General features: G+C 42.6%; 1 long non-coding RNA gene across 4 annotated transcripts; it reads right to left on the bottom strand.

Annotated features, from left to right (window-relative positions):
• Positions 1–6,709: 6,709 nt before the first annotated feature.
• Positions 6,710–19,397, bottom strand: LOC119865187. Of its 4 annotated transcripts, XR_005368613.1 has the most exons (8): positions 19,300–19,397; positions 18,457–18,557; positions 18,051–18,192; positions 17,686–17,800; positions 14,791–14,951; positions 8,170–8,264; positions 7,876–7,948; positions 6,710–6,946 (listed from the first exon to the last, which is right to left on the bottom strand). It is a non-coding gene; the product is annotated as an uncharacterized LOC119865187 (long non-coding RNA). The 4 variants fall into 4 exon arrangements; XR_005368612.1 differs by lacking the exon at positions 8,170–8,264; XR_005368611.1 differs by lacking the exons at positions 6,710–6,946; positions 7,876–7,948; positions 8,170–8,264 and adding an exon at positions 12,884–13,019.
• Between the last annotated feature and the right edge of the window lie 979 nt (positions 19,398–20,376).

Raw genomic sequence — 20,376 nt, 5'->3', positions numbered from 1 at the left:
TTATTATACTGCCCTTAGTCTCCTCCAAATTTCATATTCTCTTTCTTTGAAAAATATTTTCACTGTGTTAGCATATACATAACATAAAATTTAACTTTTAAACTATCTTGAAGTGGGAGCTCCTAGGTGTCTCAGTCAGTTAAGCATCTGACTCTTGATTTCGGTTCAGGTCATGATCTCAGCAGGGATCCTAGTTGAGATTCTCTCTCTCCCTCTCCCTCACCCTCTGTCCTTCCCTTCCACTTGTGCACATGCTCTCTCTCTCTCTCTCAAATAAATAATCTAAGAAAACTGTCTTGAAATGGCATTAAGTACATTCACCACTGTCCATTCCCATAACTCTTCATCCTGCTCACTGAGAGTGTATACCCATTAAACACTAACTTCCTGTGCTCGCCTCCCCTCAGTCCCTGGCCCCCACCATTCTATTGTCTCCCTCTCTCTATGAGTTTGATTACTCTAATTACCTCATTAAGTGGAATCCTACATTTGTCCTTTTGTGACTGGTTTATTTCACTTAGCATAATGTCTTCAGGGTTCATCCATGTTATAACATGTGCCAGAATTTCCTTCCTTTTTAAGATTTAATAGTCCATAGTATACATATCCACATTTTACTTATCCATTCATCCATTGATGTCTTTCTATCTCTTTGATAACCTATGTTACACGAAGAGCCCAAAGAGAGACTTACAATCTTATATGAGTCCTGTTTTGCTTTGATACTCTTCAATTTACATAGAAAATAAAATATATATTATACTTTGAAGATCCTTAGTTACCTAAATTTCACATAATGGAATGAGATTCTATCACAGAGGGAGTCTCAATGAGCCAGGATGACAAAAAATGAGAGGGAGCGAGGAGCCTAAGAAAGCCATTTGGCGAACGTCTGGTCATTCCTGGCTATGCTGCCTCAAGGGGATCGTGGCAAGTGAGGGAGGTCTGTCTGATTTCATACTAGTTCTGTTTAACTTAGGTTATTTAAATATATTAATATTTCACAAAAACAATTTTCATAACCACAAATATTTCTTTGGAAAGAATGCAACTTTGGAGTCAGACTCTTTCTCATTGTGTGGTTTGGGTAAAGTAACTTATAATGACAAGTCATGTTCATTAAGGGCTTACTGTATGCTAGGCACATTGCCTCATGTCTTACTCTTACTCTCTCATTTACTAAAAGTACCATTATTATCCCCATTTCATAGAAGGAATGACTGAGGCACAGAGACTCGTCCACAGTCACATGGTCAGTCAGTAGCAGAGCTGGGAACCAAGCCCACGTAGTCTGACTGCACAGCCTATGACATAATCACTACTCTGTACTCGACCTTGGCTTTCCCATGTGCAAAATGGCACAGTAACATCTAACTTTTAGTTTGTATGAATTGGAGATAAAGAACGTTAAAAAATGTGCAAAGTTCCTGGTACATAATAGATTCTTTATAGATGATATTTTGCAAAACAAAACAAAACATTTTTACTTCTCTCAGGGCTTTGGTGTCCAGTTTCTTTTGGTCACTTAGAGATTCATTAAGACAATTTATTGTCTCTGCATCCTTTAACCTGTCAAGTCATTTGGTATCAGTGGTCATTTTACTGGTAAAGTGGTTCTGTCACTTTGCCTGGCTCTTCCTCACCACAGTGTTTGCAAATGAGTGTGTGTGCATGTAGTGGTGGGAAGGAGTGTGGTAAGGGTGTCTGTATTAGTTTTCTGAACCTTGTAAAAGGAGGCACAAAAGCACAGGGGAGATGTGTGATTTGTGTAAAGCTGTGCACATTAATCAATGAACAGGAGAGGCAGGAAGTGTTCAGAACCTTTGCTGTCTGCCAGCTGTGGAGTGTGTCAAAGCCACTGCCCATCCTTGAGTGCCCTGGCCTCCCTGTCTCAATGGCCTTCCTGCTCCATGCACTTTGAGAAGTGCCCAGTGTCATCATTGCAATGTCTGCCACAGGCAGCCAGCAGCCTCAACCAGATTGGTGCCAAAATGTGGGGAACTTCCCAAGGTCACTGAGCTGTGATCAGCATCTGTCTACAAAACAGGTCATCTGCTTCCCCGTCCAAGTCCCTTTAAAATTTAAAATAGTTTTAGCATATAGTGAATGACAAGTGGGTCCCTACCTGCCATCTGCCATTATGGAGGTCCCCTCTGACTCCTACGCTCTGCCACAAGTGCAACAGTTCACAGGTCTCATCTCTTCTTGGAGGGGCTTGATGACCTTTTGATTTGAGTCAACCTAGTTGTTTTGTGACTTTAGCTTTCTGACATGCTTCAGAAAAGTTATGATTGTTTAGATCATCTAGTTCTTATTCTTAAGTTGAGAGAAAGATTCCCTTGTATCTTTCCACATTTTAGGTGAAATGGGACCCCATCTCGTCTGGGCAGTTCTCACTTGGATTTCTCAAAAGCAGTTGTAGTCGAATATCATCTGGTCTGTAGTCATCTTGAGACTTGGCTTTGGATAAAGTCCAAAGTGGTGCATGCACAGGACTATCATCTTGGTGCTGGTTGTTGGCTGTGAGCTTAGCTGAGGTAGCAGCTTAGGTTTAGGCACCTCGCAGCATGGTAGCTGAGCTCCAAGGTGGAGCATCTTAAGAGCAAGCATCTCAAAGGAGCCGAGTGGAAGCTACTAGACTCCTTTAAGCCACATCTGACATCATGTATCATTACTGATGCCACATTTATTGCAGGGCCAGCCTGCAATACTGAGTGAGGGGGCTATACAAGGATACAAATATGACGGTTCCCCAGAACACCATTTTGGAGACAGGATACCACAACTATTAATGACCCTTATCTTTTCAATGCCTGTCCCTTTCTCTGCTCTTTTGCAATGATTCTCATCCAAAGGGTATCATGGAATAGTGAATTATTTTATTTTCCTAAGCCTCGGATTCCATCATTTGTAAAGGGATTAATGCTCCCTAGTTATTGTTAGGAGGGAAAGTCACTCAAAAATGATAGTTACAATGGACTCCGATACTTGGAATGCTAAGTTCAGGCTCTGTAGAAGGCTCTTTACACATGTTTTTTCATTTAATGTCCAAAATAACCCCACAAGGGATGTACTAGGGTTATCCCTATGTTACAGACAAGAAATCTGAAGTTCAGAAAGCCTATATAACTTGTTTATACAGTTACACAGTTAGGAAGTGGAAGACCCATGCTTTTCATTTGTTTTTTTAGATTTTTGTGCATAATTCTTATTTCCTTCAAAAAATTAGAGATAAAGGATTTTATATTAATAATTTTTATATTCTTTCCAATGCCTTTCTCAGAGTTAGGCACAGGGTAGATGTCAAAACAGTAATGTTTGTTAAACAGAAAAGACACTAATTGTCAGGGAGCATGAAGACATAGAAATTCTCAGCCAGCACAGTGACTTGTTATACAGTTCCCTTTGAGAGAACATCTTACCTCATTTTTACCAATTTGACAAAATCCTCAAGGTCACAGAGGATGCCCCCTGATGGCTCCAAAGGAGGAGGGCTGAGATCAATTGTATTTACTGTGGTGAAATCTCATCAATTTCAACCTGATATGAAACCCAAAGAGTCTCTACCCTAGCATTTATTTCAGAGATTCTTTGCAGACTTCTAAATATCCCCCAGTGCTCTGCAGCCATATTGCCTGTCCTCATAGGACACATTTAGATTTTTTAATACCCTAAAAACCTTGTGCCTTGATGCAAACCTCATCTCTATCCCACTTCCCCAATTCCCTGAATCCCAGCTAGTTCTTAAAAGCCGCTCATCAGGAAGACAGTGATAAAGTCTTTGTGTGGTTAGAGAGCTAGGTACAAGAGAAAATAATTATTTACCAGGTCACTCTGTCCCCAAAGCACCCTTTGAAATTTGTTTTTATGACCTGCCATAATTAGTTTTTTTTTAATCAGTTAATCTTGAAATGAAAAGAGTAATGATTTCCTGCAGGATTATAAATAGTTATGGAGTGGCTGACCTAGACCAGATATCATTGCTTACACATCTAATGTTAGATGTCAGGAAGAATTAATTGGGGAAAGAGACAAACAGCCCTGCAGAAAGGAGGTTGTTTCCTGAACACTCTGCCCAGAAAGGACTTAGAAGCATCTAAGGCCTTAGACACCCTGTGGGAACCCTGACATAGGTCACTTCCTTCATTATCTACCACCCAGCATGACACAAGATGCTGTCCAGTGGACTCAACTGGATGCTCACATGCCCTCCTGCCCACCCCCAGCCATACTTCACATCTCTTGATTCAGAATCTAAGTGGACTGAAGCACGACAGGGATATTGGGGCTACTCTTCTCTCTTTTGTGGCACCAGTTTGAGGATAGCTTTAGAAAAAGTCATCTAGGAGATCTGGTGTTAGGGAAGAGTCATGGATTCTCAGAACTAGAAGGTATCATAGGATGGAGGTTCTCAAAGTGTGGTCCATGGATCTGTGGGGAATCTGAAACCCTTTCAGGCATATATGATGTCAAACCTTTTTTCACAAGAACACCAAGATGTCATTTGCCTTTCTGCCATTTTTATTTATTTATTTTTATGGTGTGAGCATGTGCACTGATGAAGCAAAAGCAATGTGGGCGGAAATGTGGCACCTTGGTGCAAACTACTCTGGTGGTCAGTGCATTCTTTACCTCATGTACTGGCTGCCAAAAAAGCACCTGTTTCACTTAAGGATGTCCTTGATGAAGCAGTAAAAAGTATTAAATGTCTTAAATCTTGACTTTGAGTACACCTCTTTTTAATATTCCATGCAGTGAAATGGAAAGTGCAGAGAACATAAAATGCTCCTGCTGCATACCAAAGTGTGTTGGTTTTCCAGGGGAAAAGCAATGGAGCTGTCATTGGAGTTAGGAGCAGAACTTGCCACTTTTTTCAAGGAACAACATTTTTGCTTAAAAAAAACAAAAACAAAAAACAAAAACCTGACTGACAAGCTATGATTATTCAGCCTTGGGTACTTGACAAATAGTTTCTCAAAAGTGAATGAAGCAAACCTGGCACTTTAGAAAAATGCAGTGACTGAATTGGTGGCAGTACAAAATTCACATTTTCAAGTGAAAATTAGAATTTTGAAACTCTTTTCTCTGGCACCATGGCCAGATTAACATTGGGAATGTTGGCACAACTCAGTGAACCAGTGCACGATAACACAAAATCCACATGTGGATAAAACATTTAAAGTGTGAGATAGCTCAATGGACGTTAGTGGAATAGAGTTCAGAAAGTTCATCGATATCTCAGGTTCCATATTGTCATTAATCTTTAAGAAACTATCACTAGCCAAGTTGGGTGCAGTATCAGAGGAGAATATCCATAGTTATCTGGAAAGGCCATTAAATTCCATCTCCCTCCTGCTCCCCCTTTTCAAATTGTGTATCTCAGTGAGACAGAATTATTTTCCTAGGCTCCAGCCAAACCAGCTTATTATACCAGACTGAATGCAGAAGCATATATGAGAAGCCAGAGGTCTTCTTTAAGCCAGACATTAAAGGAATTTGTAAAAATACAAACTCTTCTCACTAAATTATTTGGTTTTGGGAAACATACATATTTTTTTCATAAAAATGTGACTTGTATTCATATGGGATGAGTTTATTATTATTTAAATGAACTAATAAACATTTTGAATTTAAAAATTTTTAATCTCTAAGATGGTAAAGATCAGTAAGTATAACCCACATAGGAAAAGGTCTTCAATACTTTTTAATAGTTAATACCATAATACTTTTAATAGTTAAAGGAATCCTGAGACCAAAACGTTTGAGAGCCACTAGCCAAAAGAATGAAACCCTCCTTAGGTGAGCCAGTCCAACAGTGCTGCAGGAAGACATTATAAGGACATACTGTATTTTCAAGATCAATATTATTTGATCAATTTGTATTTTCAAGTTTGAGATAATTTTTATTAATGTATTTTTTAAAAAGATTTTATTTATTTATTCATGAGAGACAGAAAGAGAGAGAGAGAGGCAGAGACACAGGCAGAGGGAGAAGCAGGCTCCATGCAGGGAGCCCGAAGTGGGACTCGATCCAGGTCTCCAGATCAGGCCCTGGGCTGAAGGCAGTGCTAAACTGCTGAGCCACCCGGGCTGCCCTAACATATTTTATCTAATCTAAGGACTAGAAATTCGTTTCCCATTGAGTGAGTTCTTATGTTACTGAAACTGGATTTCATGAAATTGCTAAAGGCAATTTTAACATAATCTAAGAAATGGAAATGTGAGAAAAAGATCTCACTTTGTATATACACACACTGATATTTAGAGTTCCACTGGGAAGTAGAAATTGAATGGCTTATGTAAGTCATGAATTTTTTTTCTTAAATGTATAATATAGTAAAAACTGTCAAGAAATTGCTTATATAAAAGCAAGCAGTGTATCATGGATCCTTAGGAAGCAGCTGGACCTGAGGTTAGATCCCGGCTCTCCATTTACTTGTTTAATTTTAGCAAAGTTAATGAACCTCTCTAAATCTCGGTTCCCTGAGATTAATAATACTTACCTCTCAGGGATGAAGATGGGAGTAAATTAGGAATACAACTTGTTACAGAATGCCTGGCCCAAGCTGAGCCCTTGAACATTCTTGTATAATTATCATTATTGCAGGGATATGGTCTAACTCCTTGCATTCCTTTCCTATTGCTACTAGAACAAATTGCCATAAACTTAATGGTTGAAAACAACAGAAATTTATTTTCTTATGGTTCTGGAAATCAGAAGTCTGAAATGGGTCTTCCAGCACTAAAATCAAGATGTTGGCACAACTGGTTCCTTCTGGAGGAAGGATTCTTGCCTCTCCTGGCTTCTAATGGTGGCTGGTGTTCCTTGGATTGTGGATATACTTCTCCAATCTCTGTTTCAGTTACCACATGATTTCTCTTCTGTAGTCAGATCTCCCTCTTGCCTTCCTCTTAGTAGGACACTTACAATTACATTAAGAGCCACCTAGAGAATCCAGGATAATTACCCATCTCAAGATCCTCGATTTAATCACATCTACAAGGTCCCTTTTGCCAATATAAAGTGAAATTCCCAGGTTGTGGGGATTAGGACATGAATGTCTTGGCGGGGGGAACTTTATTTAGCCCATTATACCCTCTCATTTTACAGTGAGAGCACTGAGCCCCATGAGAGGCAAGAATATGCAGAGGTCATGGGACTGGTCTAGGGTAAGGAAAGTTGAGGCTTTCTACCTCCACTTCCACCAACTCCTGGTTTGGAAACTCTGCCTGAGACCTCTAACTTCACATTTCTCCCCTCCATCTCCCCCAGAGCTGCCACTGTACATTCAAATCCAAGTTATTGTGTGACATTATATTCTACAAATCCATAGAATACAATATGCATGGTGTCTTTTGAACATGGTGCTTCCTCAGCGATCAAGGATTGAGAGTAATATATTTTTTTAAAAGATTTATTTATCTATTTGAGGGAGAGAGGGAGTGAGCAGGGGGAGGGGCACAGAGAGAGAGAGAGAGAGAAAGAAAATCCACAAGCAGACTTCCCACCGAGCACAGAGCCTGGGATGGGGCTTAATTCCATGACCCTGAGATCATGACCTGAGTTGAAACCAAGAGTTGGACATTTAACAGACTGAGCCACCCAGGCGCCCTGAGAGAAATACTTTATTTGAACAGTTTTGAGGGCATCAAAGCCACTTAACATCAAAGTAAAGATTAATAATGGTTTAATTCATATCCAGGGACATAGGTAAGAGCAGATAACCCTAGGCTTGGCTGTCTACAGTATCCCCACTGTTATGTATAATGTGAGCCAAAATTTGATGTTCTTTCTTAAGAGTTCCTTTGTTCCAGTGACATATCTCTAATCACTGTAGCCAATTCTGTCTCACCCCCTCCATCCCACAAACTCACCTCAGACTGTATATATCATGGCTCCAGGGTCCTAGTAACCATGTTAGAATCTGGCATGGTCATGAATGGGTTCCTAGAGAGACAGGAAAGAGGGTTTTGCAGGTGATAATCAAATGCTATCAGGATTTGAGACACTTGAACGAGAAGCACGCAGAAGCCCTCCTTCCCAAACCCATGTTCCTGGGGAATATCTTCTATGGTGGGTTTAACGGGATAGCTTCCAGTAAGCTATGCTCATGCCCTAATCCCCAGAACTTATGAATATTACCTGTAGGGCAAAAGAGTGAGTATTACCTTATGTGGTAACAGATGAGATGAAGTTAAGGATCTGGAGTTGAGGAGACTATCTTGGATTATCTGGGTAAGTCCTAAATATCTTCACAAGTGCCCTTAGAAGAAAGTGGCAAAAGGAAATAAGGCAGAAGAGGAAGAGGATAGGGACACAGAGGAGGTAATGTGAAGACAGATTGGAATGATGTGGCTAGAAGCCAGGGAACACCAAGGAATGCCAACAGCCATGAGAAGCTAGAAGAGGCAAGGAAGAGAGTCTTCCCTGGAGCCTTCAGAGGGAGTGAGGCCCTGCTAATGCCTTGATTTCAGATTTCTTGTCTCTAGAATACATTTTTGTAGTATTAAGCCATCCAGTTTATGGTATTTTGTTCCAGCAGCCCTATGAAACTAATATATCTTTGATGATCTGGGAATAGGCATGCCAGCTGCTCATTAATAATAAAAATAACAACCAATAATAAGGGTATTTGTTGACTATCCACTGTATGCCAGGCACTGTGCTAAGCACTTTAGTACATTGTCGATTCATTGCACAACTTCATGACATAGGTGTCATTGTCACCTACAATTTGCAGGTGAGAAAGATGAGATTTGGGGTTACAGGGCTAGCAAGAGGGGGAGCTGAGATTAGACCCAGGATCTGTCCGACCCTTTCTTGTTGACAGTCACCAGTAACTCCAGAATTATTCCATGGACAGCCCATTTCATTGGGAAAGAGAATCAGGGAAACGAGAACAGAGCAGAAAGGTGCCAGCCCTGAGCAGAGAGAGGCCCCGCATTCCCAGGGGGCACTTGAGCAGCTGCCAGGGAGTGCATGGGCCACCCTCCAACCTGCCAGGGCAGAGCAGAGCAGGGCAGGGCTTGGCAGGACTGTGTGGAGAAGGGGAGGGAATGCTGGGATTCAGAGGTTCTCTTGGTCACTGTTCAGAGCCAAACACTGTTTTCATGGTGGTTCTTACTTCCCATAACTTCTGAACAGGAAGCACATATTTCACACAGTGTGGATGTTATCAGCCAGTGTTAGTCTGGGGAACCCTCTGTCCTCTGGGCAATCTAAAGAGAGTCTGCCCAGAGCCTGGGGAAGCCACCTGTGAGGGCCTGATTGTTGAATCATTGCCATTCCTGTTGCCTGAAGGCATTTTGAAGTGATTTCCTGTTCCTTCCCTGAGGCTCATTAAATGCAAGCTTCCAGGAAGGGCGAAAGCCAACAGAGCTGTCTTTTACAGCAAGCTCAATCCAATGTGCTTAGGGACAGCCTGAGCATGATGAGCTTTATGAGGTTCCAGAGCTTGCTATCATTACACCAACTGTGTTGGGAGCAGTTGGGGCTGGGATCCACGGGTAACTATGCATTTGCTTGTAATTACTCAGGATGAAGGATTTGTTGCATTGGGTGGAACAGAAACTGTCTAAGGACAGACTCCGCAATTGTTATAACTAAAGGCAATTAAGAGAGCTTCAATCTTTTCCTCCAGCCCATGGCTAACAGTACTGCAGGGAACAAAATAAATAAGGTAAAGGGTCCCACATTTATTGAGTACCTACCGTATGCCAAGTGTTTCACATATGGTATTTAATCTTCAAAATGACTCTGAATGAAAGTTATTTCTCACATTTTTTTCAGATGAAGATGCTGAAGCTCACAGAATTTCTGTCACTTTATTTGCCAAATAGAACCAGTAAAATGACAACTGGAATACCAACATGTATCCACAGCCTGTGCTATTTTCACCATACCATGCAAAATAAACAGTAAGATCGAACCATAATGTGACCCTTGCACGTACAACAAAGATGGATCAGGGGTGCTAGAACATATCTGAATGAAACACATACATTCATAAAGTTGGATATATAAATTCAAAACATTATTTTTGTTATTTTTGGTAGGTCAGAAGGTACATGCTGAATTCTAAGACAAAATGTCCCCAAAGTAACATCCTTCAACCTATGGAAGAGTTAACTGGCAGTGACCATTGAAGCAGGATACCATCTCCCAGCCTTGGAAAGGGGTCCCTTCTTCAGTCAAACAATATTTATGAGTTTGTGGAGGACCCCAACCGTCAGTGACATGGAAAAGCAAATATCAATAAGGAACACAAAAGTATAACACAGGATTCTGAAAAACAGATGATTTGTTTGTCCACCTGCCCAAAGAGCAAGGGTCTGGACCAGATGATGTCCTAAGACCATCTTCTCCTTGGACCTTTCTAGATGGTCTCCACTGCCTCCCTGCCAGTTGGTACTCTAGCGCAGTGTAGTTCAAAGTGTGATCCATGGGTCAGAGCTGGTCTACCAGGTGCTTCTTACCAAGCCAGGAGGAAATAAATACAGAAACAGAGTAAGTGTTAGGGAACATTTATTATAATTTGGTGTTCATGCCATTTTTGTTGTATTTTACAAAAGTATTGAGTATGATAGATTGGAAATTTAAATATGTGGTCCTTCACCACAGTTAGAGAAGCCCATCTGAGCATACAAATCTGATTGTGCGTCAAGCCCTTTGACCAAACAAAAGTAACAAAAAAAAATGTTTTGGACATATGTATATAATTATTTGACCATGTGTGCTTAAAATTAGATCTATAGAAACCTTTCCTGACTCATCCTTGTTTCTGCCAGAGTCCCATTGCTTATTGTTAAGTAATAGTGTCTATCTGTTTACTTTCTGTGGTGTGGTGAAAACAGCGTTCTATTTTTTTATGTTTTTCTAAAAAAAAAAAAAAAAATCCCAGATCCTTAGTAGGCATGCCCTCTTTTCACCATCCTCTTCCATACTGTTTGTCTGGTCCCAGGACACTTACATTGCCTGAAATGCCTCTTCTTCATCTTTGTCTGTGAGCTGTCTTCAGTTCTCAAGGCTCAGATCAGACATCGTATCCTTGCTGAAGCCTCCTGCCAACCCTCTGCCCTGCTTGAGTCACTTCCTTTTGTATGCTCTCAGAGCATGCTGCACAGGCCTGGCTCATGTAGCCCAGTGGCATATATTACATATTTGTTCCCTGCTCCACATCCTCTCTTGCCCTACACACCTGACCTGAGACTCCATATGCTTTGAGAATCAGACCAGAGGTCATCTCCTCCAGGAAAACTTTCCACACTACAAATAGACTTAACAGCTTCTTATTATACATTGTACACAGTCCATTCATTTATTCAATCCAAATTTATTGAGCACCTAGTAGTGCAAGATCCTATGTTAGGTTCTGGGGAAAAGTCCATCATTGGAAAGAACAACACCCCACATTCTAGAGGGAAGAGATATTTGTAAATGATACAAACAGTAGACATAATCATTTCAGGTGGTGATGCCACCTGTGAAGGAAATAAGCCAGTGTGCTGTGATGGAGGGTGATGGTGAGGACTTCTTGGGGTGAAATGGTCAGGGCAATCACAGGGAGGGTGACACGTGGGCCTGAAGGGTGAGAAGAAGCTAGCTATTGTAAGAACAGGGATAAGTGTGTTCCAGGCAGAGGGAAAAGCAAGGGCAAACACCATTGGTGGGGAACACATTTGCTGTTTTCTAGGAACAGCCGGAGGCCTGTGAATCTGGGGCAGAGAGTGAGGAAGAGAGTGGAAAGAGATGAAGTCAGAGAGGGAGGCAGGGGCCAGAGCTCTAAGGTTTGGTTGGCCATGGGAAGATTAGAGTTAATTTTAAATACAGTGGGAATTCCTTTCTGCGCTATCCAGGGAGGGGTCCATATGTTGTTCTGCATTCCCACTGTAGCTTAAAGGGGAACTTTCACAATCTCTGGAGCCCTTGAGGTCCTGCAAATAAAGGAGGTTGTCCTCAGATTCCTTAGGACAGTAGGAACCCACTTGGGTGGCACCACCTTAACTTCCAAATGGAACAGTACAGCTACAGAAGAAGAGTGAAGGCATCTACATCATGAATGTGAAGGGGACCCAGGGAGAAGCTTCTGTTGGCAGCTCATGCTATTGTTGCCACTGAAAACCCAGCTGATGTCAGTGTCATATCATCCAGGAATACTGGCCAGTGGGCTGGGCTGAAGTTTGCAGCACTCCTATTGCTGGCCGCTTCATTCTTAGAACCTCTGCTAGCCAGATCCAGGAAGCTTCCTGGGAGCCGAGACTCCTGCTAGTTAGCGATCCCAGGGCTGACCACCACCCTCTCACAGAGGCATCCTATGTTAACCTGCCTACCGTCATTCTGTGTAACACAGACTCTCCTCTGAACTATGTGGACATCACCATTCCTTGCAAGAAGGGAGCTCACTTGGGGATCTGATGTGGTGGATGCTGGCCCAGGAGGTTCTGTGTGTGCGTGGCACCATTTCCTGTGTCCACCTGTGCGAGGTCGTGCCTGATTTCCACTTCTACAGAGATCCTGAAAAGGAAGGGCAGGCCACTGCTCCAAAGGCTGTGACCCAGGAAGGAATTTCGGGGATGAATGGACTGCTCCAGCTCTTGAGTTTGCTGCTACTCAACCTGAAGTCATATGTTGGTCTGATGGTGTACAGGTGCCCCCTGTGTTTAGTCATTAGTTCCATACTGAAGAGTGAAACACTCAGGTCTGCAGCTCCCACCACTCAGGTCACTGAGTGGGTAGGAACAATCCCTGAGTGGTCCTAAACTGCTCTTCCACAAAGGCGAACAGAATGGAAATAAGGTTGATGGAAAATAAACAGTTTCTAAAAAATACTTAAAAATAAAAAACTAAATGTAGTGGGAATTCACTAGAAGGCTTAAACAAAGGAATGATTACAACCTAGTTTATCTCTTTCAAAGAACATTCTGGCTGGTACATCGGGGGCAATGCTGAAATACCACTTAGGAGGCAATGGCAGTGGTCCAGGTGAAGGATGACAGTGGCTTGGACCAGGATGGGAGTGCTGAAAATGAGGACAAGAGGAAGGATTTAGGTTATGTTCTGGAATCTGGGCTGACTGCTGGAACGGTTGATGCTTTGGGAGTTCTACTGCCTGTAATACTATAGAGCTTAATTATAGGAATTTTGGAGCTCTCTTCAGCTCTGAATCTGGGATTTACTGAATGCCTCAAACAGAAAATACCCTAACTACAAAAATTTCCACTAGGGAAGCAATGTAAATTTGATAATGTGCAGCCAGAGTGTAGGTGTTGGTACGTGAGTCTACAGGCATCTTCTAATCCAACTCTCCCCTTATGTCAGAGGAAAAAACATTGGCAGAGAACTATTCAAGTTTTAAGTCCAAGAAGCAGCCCTGAACATCACTCCAGAGACGGCCCTCTTGGCTAACGGTGAATCAATAAGATGCCTTGTTTGAGCCCCATAATTCTATTCTAATATTAACCAAGGAAAGGTGTCCCAATGACAAAGTGATGGGTCTCTGGGCAAGGAAATATATGTGATAGCCAAGGATTCACTTTGATGTTGAGTTCTTTGTTTTTCTCAGTTTTTCAGAACTCCCCAGGAATCTGGGGAAATCAAAGATTCGATTCAGCAGGAGGCTAGAGTCTATACAATGAAACTCAGGGACTGAATCAGTCATGATTATGCTCATTAGCACGATGGATCCAGACACTGACAGGGGGTGGATGGCAGGAGAATCTGGGTACTAATCACATTTCTCCTTCCTGTGTTTGAGTGTATGCCCAGGGAGCAATCTGATCACAGGTCTAGCAATGGTAAAAGCTTCAAACTATATAGGCCATTCCAATGGATCAAACATAACTTTTAAAATTGAGGCAGAAAAAAAAAAGAGGCTTAGCTGAGGATGTTTATAATGGATAGTATGACAAATGCTTATTTTTCTATCTTAAAATAATGTTTAAAAAAGGCTCCTTTCATCAAAATTCATCAGCATGGTATTCATTGCAGAGGATGTTTTCAGAATATTGATGCATGCTAGTTGGCGAGCATATATTGTATACCTGTTGGGAGCTATGTCTAGGTCTGGGCAAGGGAATAGAGAGATGAGTAAGATGTAGTGAGTGTCCTGGTAAAGGTCAGTTGTTTGATTGATGGACCAATGAGTGAGGCAGATCTGGAAAAAATGGATTTAATATGGGATGAGTGTGGTCAGACCTTGAATAATTGGTATAAACAAAGGGCTCTGGAAATGAAGAAGGAAGCCAGCACTCTGTCTGATACATAGTGCAGTATAAATAACATTAGATTTGGGACCATATGGACTATGTCCTATCCCACCCACCCATGTTTTCACCTTGGGCAAATCAACCTAGCTTCTCTAAGCCTCAGTCTTCCCATCCCTAAAATGGAGGAAATAATTATCTCCAGAGTCTTAGTGAGAAATGGATGACGTATATACAGTGTCTACCAATCTTGCCCATTGTTGGTGCTCAGCAAATGCCAGAAAATGTTAATACAGTAGCTACTCTTACCCACAGGGTATACATTTCAAGAACCCCAGGGGATACGTTCCAAGAACCCCGGGGGATGCCTGAAACCATGAATAGTAGTGAACCCTATATATACCCTGTTTTTTTCCTATACAGACATACCTATGATAAAGTTTAATTTATTTTTTTAAAAAAGTTTAATTTATAAATTAGACACAGTAAGAGATTAACAACAATAAAATGGGACAATTATAACAATATACTATAATAAAAGTTATGTGAATGTGGTCTCTCTTTGTCAAAATATCTTATTATACTCACCCTTCCTCCTGTGATAATGTGAGATGATAAAATGGCTGCGTGATGAGATGAGGTGAGGTGAATGACGTAGGTGTTGTGACATAGCGTTAGGCCACTACTGACTTCCTGGTGGCATATCAGAAGGAGCATCTTCTGCCTCCAGACCATGGCTGACTGGGTAACTATAAATAAAACCATGGATAAGGAGGACTACTGTATAGATTCTTAGTGAGTGTTTTGCTCTACTAAAATTTCTTTACTCTTCCTGATGAAAAGTCACTATATTTTGGGGTATCTTAGACTCTTCAGGGATAAAAAGAGGTTTGATGTGAGTGTCTGTAAATATACTAGACAATTATACTCATCTCCCCATGCAATGTGATAGATGGTGGCTCATTAGCTAAGCTACTGGGCCTGGCAAATCACAAGATTCTAAAGAAATAGTAGATAGAAGAAGCACAAATTAGGTATCAGGGCTTGATACCCAGGAAGATTAGGGTAGGCCTCATATGGGCTGCAAGGGACCTTAGGGACCATTTAATCTCAGGCTCCTAATAGCGGAATTACAAAAGACTGAAACCAAAGACATTGAGTAACTGTTCTGAGACCCTTGACAGCAGAGCATGGGTCCCATTTTTCTTCCCTTTCCTTTTTCTTGTTTCCTAGAAGTTCTGAAGGCAGATGGCAATGAATATTTCAGAAACACTGAGCTTCGGAAGTCAGAAGACTTGAATTTCTGAGCTCAACTCCTCTCCCTAACTGTAGGACATGACTACTCATGTTCCAACCCAGAATGATTCTGTAGCACTAAGACTCCAGTTCAGGATCTGAGGTGGAAAGAAGGAAGGGTGGGCAAAATCTTTGTGCAAGTTTGTGCAACAGATTTTAATTGGTTGTTTAGTGATTGACTGAACTCTGTCACAAAGGTGGCCCATACGAAATGAGATTCAGAAGCCAGATGTCAAAAAAAAAAAAAAAAAAAAAAAACAGAAGCCAGATGTCTCCTGGTATAATTTAGAGAAAGAAATTAGAGTCGTGGACATAGAGAAATGTTGGAGCACAATTACTATGTAGAGAACACCTAACCATTCCCTAAACACATCTGAGAGAACCAAAAAGAAACACCTCTCACCAAGCCTTGAGTAGTGAAGAAAGAATCAGTATCTTTGAAAAATGCTCAAGTTTCAATTTGTGAAGACCACAGATAATGACAGAAGGCCCTGTAGCTGAATGGCCTTCTTGAGTTCATGGAGAATTTGGGGGGCAGTGGTCCCATAGCTGCCCTTAGCCCTCCCCACAGGCAATGAGTGTGCATTCAGAATAAGCAACCTTGTAGGGCGCTGCCCTAGGGGTCTGACCTTTGATCCACAGGGTGTCTACCCTTCCTGTCCCTCAGTTTCTTCTTTCGTAAAATAAAGCCACATTTCTGGGGCACCTGGGTGGCTCAGTGGTCGAGCATCTGCTGTCAGCTCAGGTGGTGATCCCAAGGTCCTGGGATCGAGTCCCACATCGGGCTCCTTGCAGGGAGCCTGCTTCTCCCACTGCCTCTTTCTCTGTGTCTCTCATGAATAAATAAATAAAATCTTAAAAAAATAAAGCCATATCTCTCATGGCAAATTTTTCAGAGAAATAATATGTGTGTAGTGCTCACTATGGTGCCTGGCTCATAACTTCTAGATAAATGGTAGCTATTATTAGCTGTAATTATGGAATTCTAGTGGCAGAACACTTAGGTAGGAGAGAAGAGGAGGCTCACTTTTAATTCCCTAAGGTCCCTCGCATGCCCCCTCTCTACCTCTCCTCTTTGCCTCCCTTTCCACTTTTAAGGACCCTTGTGATTACATTGGGCCCACCCAGATTACTACGATAATCTGATTTTAAAGTCAGCTGGTCTTGGGGTGCCTGGGTGGCTCAGTCGGTTATGCATCTGACTTTTAATTTTGGCTCAGGTCATGATCTCAGGATTCGGGGATTGAGCCCCATGGCAGGCTCCACACTCAACACAGAGTCTGCTTGAGATCCTCTCTCTCCCTCTGCCCCTCCCTCTGTGTGCACACATATTCTCTCTTTCAAATCAATCAATCAATCAATCAATCTTTAAAGTAAGCTGATCTTACTTTAATCGCGTCAATAATCTGAATTCCCTTTGCCATGGAACCTAACATTATCATAGATTCTGGGGTCCAGAGACATGGAAGGGGGCATTATTTTGTTTATCACATCCAACAATTAGGTGTACCACTTTAGGCAATCACTTAACTATATTTCTCAGTTTCCTCATGTGTGTGGCTGACGTGCTGCAATAATTAAATGAGACAAATGCACGTCAGGCCCTTAGCACAGTTGCTAGAGCACAATAAGCACTCAGTCTGTAGTGTTCTCTTTCCTTCCTCAAAAATAAACACATATACGATGTAGAACTCCAAAGCATGTATCGTATCCTGAACCACAGTGCCCTAAAATGCTGCTTACGGCTACATCTTGGCATTCTTTTTTTAAATTTAACTTTATTTATGTATTTATTTATTTAATTTATTTTTTTTAGTGGGCTCTACCCCCATCATAAAGCTTGAACTCACAACGTCTAGATCTAGCTCTAGATCAAGGGCTGTATGCTCTACCAACTGAGCCAGCCAGGCACCCCCAATCCTGGCATTCCTAATGGAGGGGCAGCAAAGACTGAGAGCCTGCCTTGTGCCCAGGTCACATGCTCCTTCCCCGCACTCCGGACAGCCCATGCACACCACCCTCGAGGTTTTTGGCACTTGGCAGTGATTGTCCTGGAAAGGAAGTACTCTCGTGGTATCCTCGGGGGGACAAATGAATCACTGAGTGTGGGCCTGGCAAATAGTTCATCCTTCTATGAATGGTGACAGATATTCAAAGAGAAACAGTGCTCAGTGCCCAGTGACTTACCTCGGACACAAAGGAAATACCAGTGATACTTACTGTTCTGAGCACCCTCACATTCCCAATGTCCCTTGAGCCTCCAATTCTGGGAAGTGGGCAGGGAGGCCACCATCGAGGGTTGCTGGGGAAATTGAGGAACATAAGGTAGAGGACTTGACCACGGTGACACAGCCTACCAGGTCTGGCATCCCGACCTCCACCCCTGGAGCTCTCCACCTCTGCTGGGCCTGCCCTAGCCTTCTCCCAGCCACTGAACAGCAAAGGGGGTGAGTTGGCCTCTCTTAGGTTACATTTCCTTCTCCACTTGGCCTCCTCCTCTGCCCCAACCTCCAGCCAGGAGAGTTGCCACAGAGCCATTTCTGACCACGTACGTGGGTAGCATCTCTTCCTCCTTCACCAGGGTTCTTCTGCCTGTCGCCCCCCAGCACTCCACTGGGTACTTAGTTACACTCAGTCTCCTACAGGTGGCTGGTCCTGGTTTGATTCTGCTCTGTCCTAATTCCTTGGGTTGAACTAAATTAGTGAAAAGAGGAGAGAGAAGTAGGTAATCCTCCATTTTAGGGGTTCTCACTTTGGGCGTAATCCTCCCCAGCACCCAGAAAATCTGTAAAAGTTGTGGGGGGTGCATTTTGGGATGTTACAATGGGTTGAGGGAGTCCCTGCATTCCACAGGTGGAGTGGGGTGCTGATCATCCTGCAAGATGAGGGACAGCTCCCTCCCCACGTGACAGCAAAGAACTGTCCCATACACAATGCCAGGAGCGCCCCACTAAGAACCTGGGCTCTGATCGGACAATCAGCTCTCATTTGGACTGTTAGAACCACCTCTATTCGGTGATGATGATTGTGACTTATAACTCTTCCTCAGGCGACCAAAGCTGTTAAAGGTTAAGAAGAGCTTGTTGTTGTTGTTGTTGTTGTTGTTGTGTTGTTGTTGTTGTTGTTGTTGTTTTTCATGAAATGGCTGATTCGCAGCTCATCACTAGGTAGCATGGTGTAGCAGACAGAGATCTCGGGTGAAAACAGCCACCAGGAGCACAGATTCTGAAGCCACGCTGCCGGGGTGATGTTGTGGCTTTGCCATTTACAAGCTTTAGGGTCTTGGCAGGTTAGTCTTTCTGTGTCTCAGCTCTTACTACTTTTTATAAATTAGGTACAACTTAGCTACCCGGTTTTGTTAGGCTTGGCACATAGTAAGAGTTACTGAATGTTAGATATCATTACTAAAATCACTGCCATCTATGGGACCTGGGGCAAGATATTTCTCAGCTCTGTGTCTGTTTCTTCTCATGAGAATAGAGATAATAATACCTACTTCAAAGTGTTTTTATAGGATCTAATGAGAAAACATGTGTAAAGGGCAAGTATAGCACAGATGATGCTCGTCACAACTTCATGAAGGTGTTACCCCCATTTTACAGGTAAGGAAACTGAGGCTTACAGAGGTTAGGTAACTTGGCCACAGATACAACACTATCTGGGATTTGAACCAAGGCTATTTGGGTCTAGATCTACTGTGTCCAACCACCATACCCTATAGCTGCTTTTCCCAAGGAAGCAGCTTAGAACAACACTTGGTAGCTTATGAGTATCCCTGGCTGGCAAAGAGACAGTTCTGACCCTTAGCTGGGCCCTCGGCCAGGTAGCCGGTGGCAGGATGCCCATCTCTCTTCCCCAAGTGACAGTGTTGTGTGAGGGAGTGGCTAGGAATCCAGAATCCAGAAACCTGGAATCTGGTTCTTGCTCTCTTGTTTCCATGGCATCCATGCGCAGGTCTGGCAACCATGCAGGGCTTTGGTTTCCTTCAGGAGAAGGAGGTTAAGGGCCCAGAGATGTTACAGTGATGAGAGGCTGGAGAAAGGGCATACCTTGGTGTCCCACTATCTCTGTTAGCGGGAGCATCTTCCTGGGATGTGACTTTCAACAGAGCCAGTTTGAGGCAAAACCTCTGGTTTCTCCTTGGACTATGCACAAAAGCGAGGGGGCTCCTGCAACATCAAAGGGAATCAATCAACAAAGTGATACAGGGGCATCCTCTCGAGGACCAGGCAACAGAGGATGAATGTTCTAAAAGGCAAGGGGAGAGCACTCCCATGGATTAAGCACCTAGTGTGTACAAAGAAGCTCACACTCCTGGTCTTGCTCTGGCCCCACATCAACCACAATGAAGAGTGTTGGGGTTGGGGTGGAGGCAGTGAGGGACAGTGGTTATCAGATTAAGGCAATATGGCCAAGACTTATTACAGTCAGACAGACATGGGGCCAGGTCCCAACTTTGACACTTAGGAAGAGCTGAATGCCCTCAACGAGATGTCTAATCTCACTGTGCCTCAGTTTCTTCTTTTGTAAAATAAAGCCACATCCCTAAAAATTTACTGAAAGATGATACATGTAGAGTGCTCACCACAGCACCTGGCTCATGACCACATCTAGATAAATGGTAGTTATTATTGGCTACAATTATGGGATTGTAATGGCTGAACACTAAGGAGATGAAGGGGGGGGGGCTTATTTTTCCTTCCACTTCCGTCTCTCCCAAATACTAATTTTATTTATCATTTTAAGCCCACAGTGCATTTGTAACAAGTGCCAGGGCTTTTGGTCTTCTCACTAAGCTATATTGACTCTTGCAAGAAGGGAAGTATATTAAATTAACATTATTGATGTGTTGTGATGGTAAAAAGATATTGATGCTCC

Source organism: Canis lupus, chromosome 13, assembly GCF_011100685.1.
Source record: "Canis lupus familiaris isolate Mischka breed German Shepherd chromosome 13, alternate assembly UU_Cfam_GSD_1.0, whole genome shotgun sequence".
In the NCBI taxonomy this organism is placed as follows: Eukaryota; Metazoa; Chordata; class Mammalia; order Carnivora; family Canidae; genus Canis; species Canis lupus.
The sequence above is the reverse complement of the archived record's forward strand: the minus strand, read 5'-3'. Positions and strand labels throughout refer to the sequence as shown.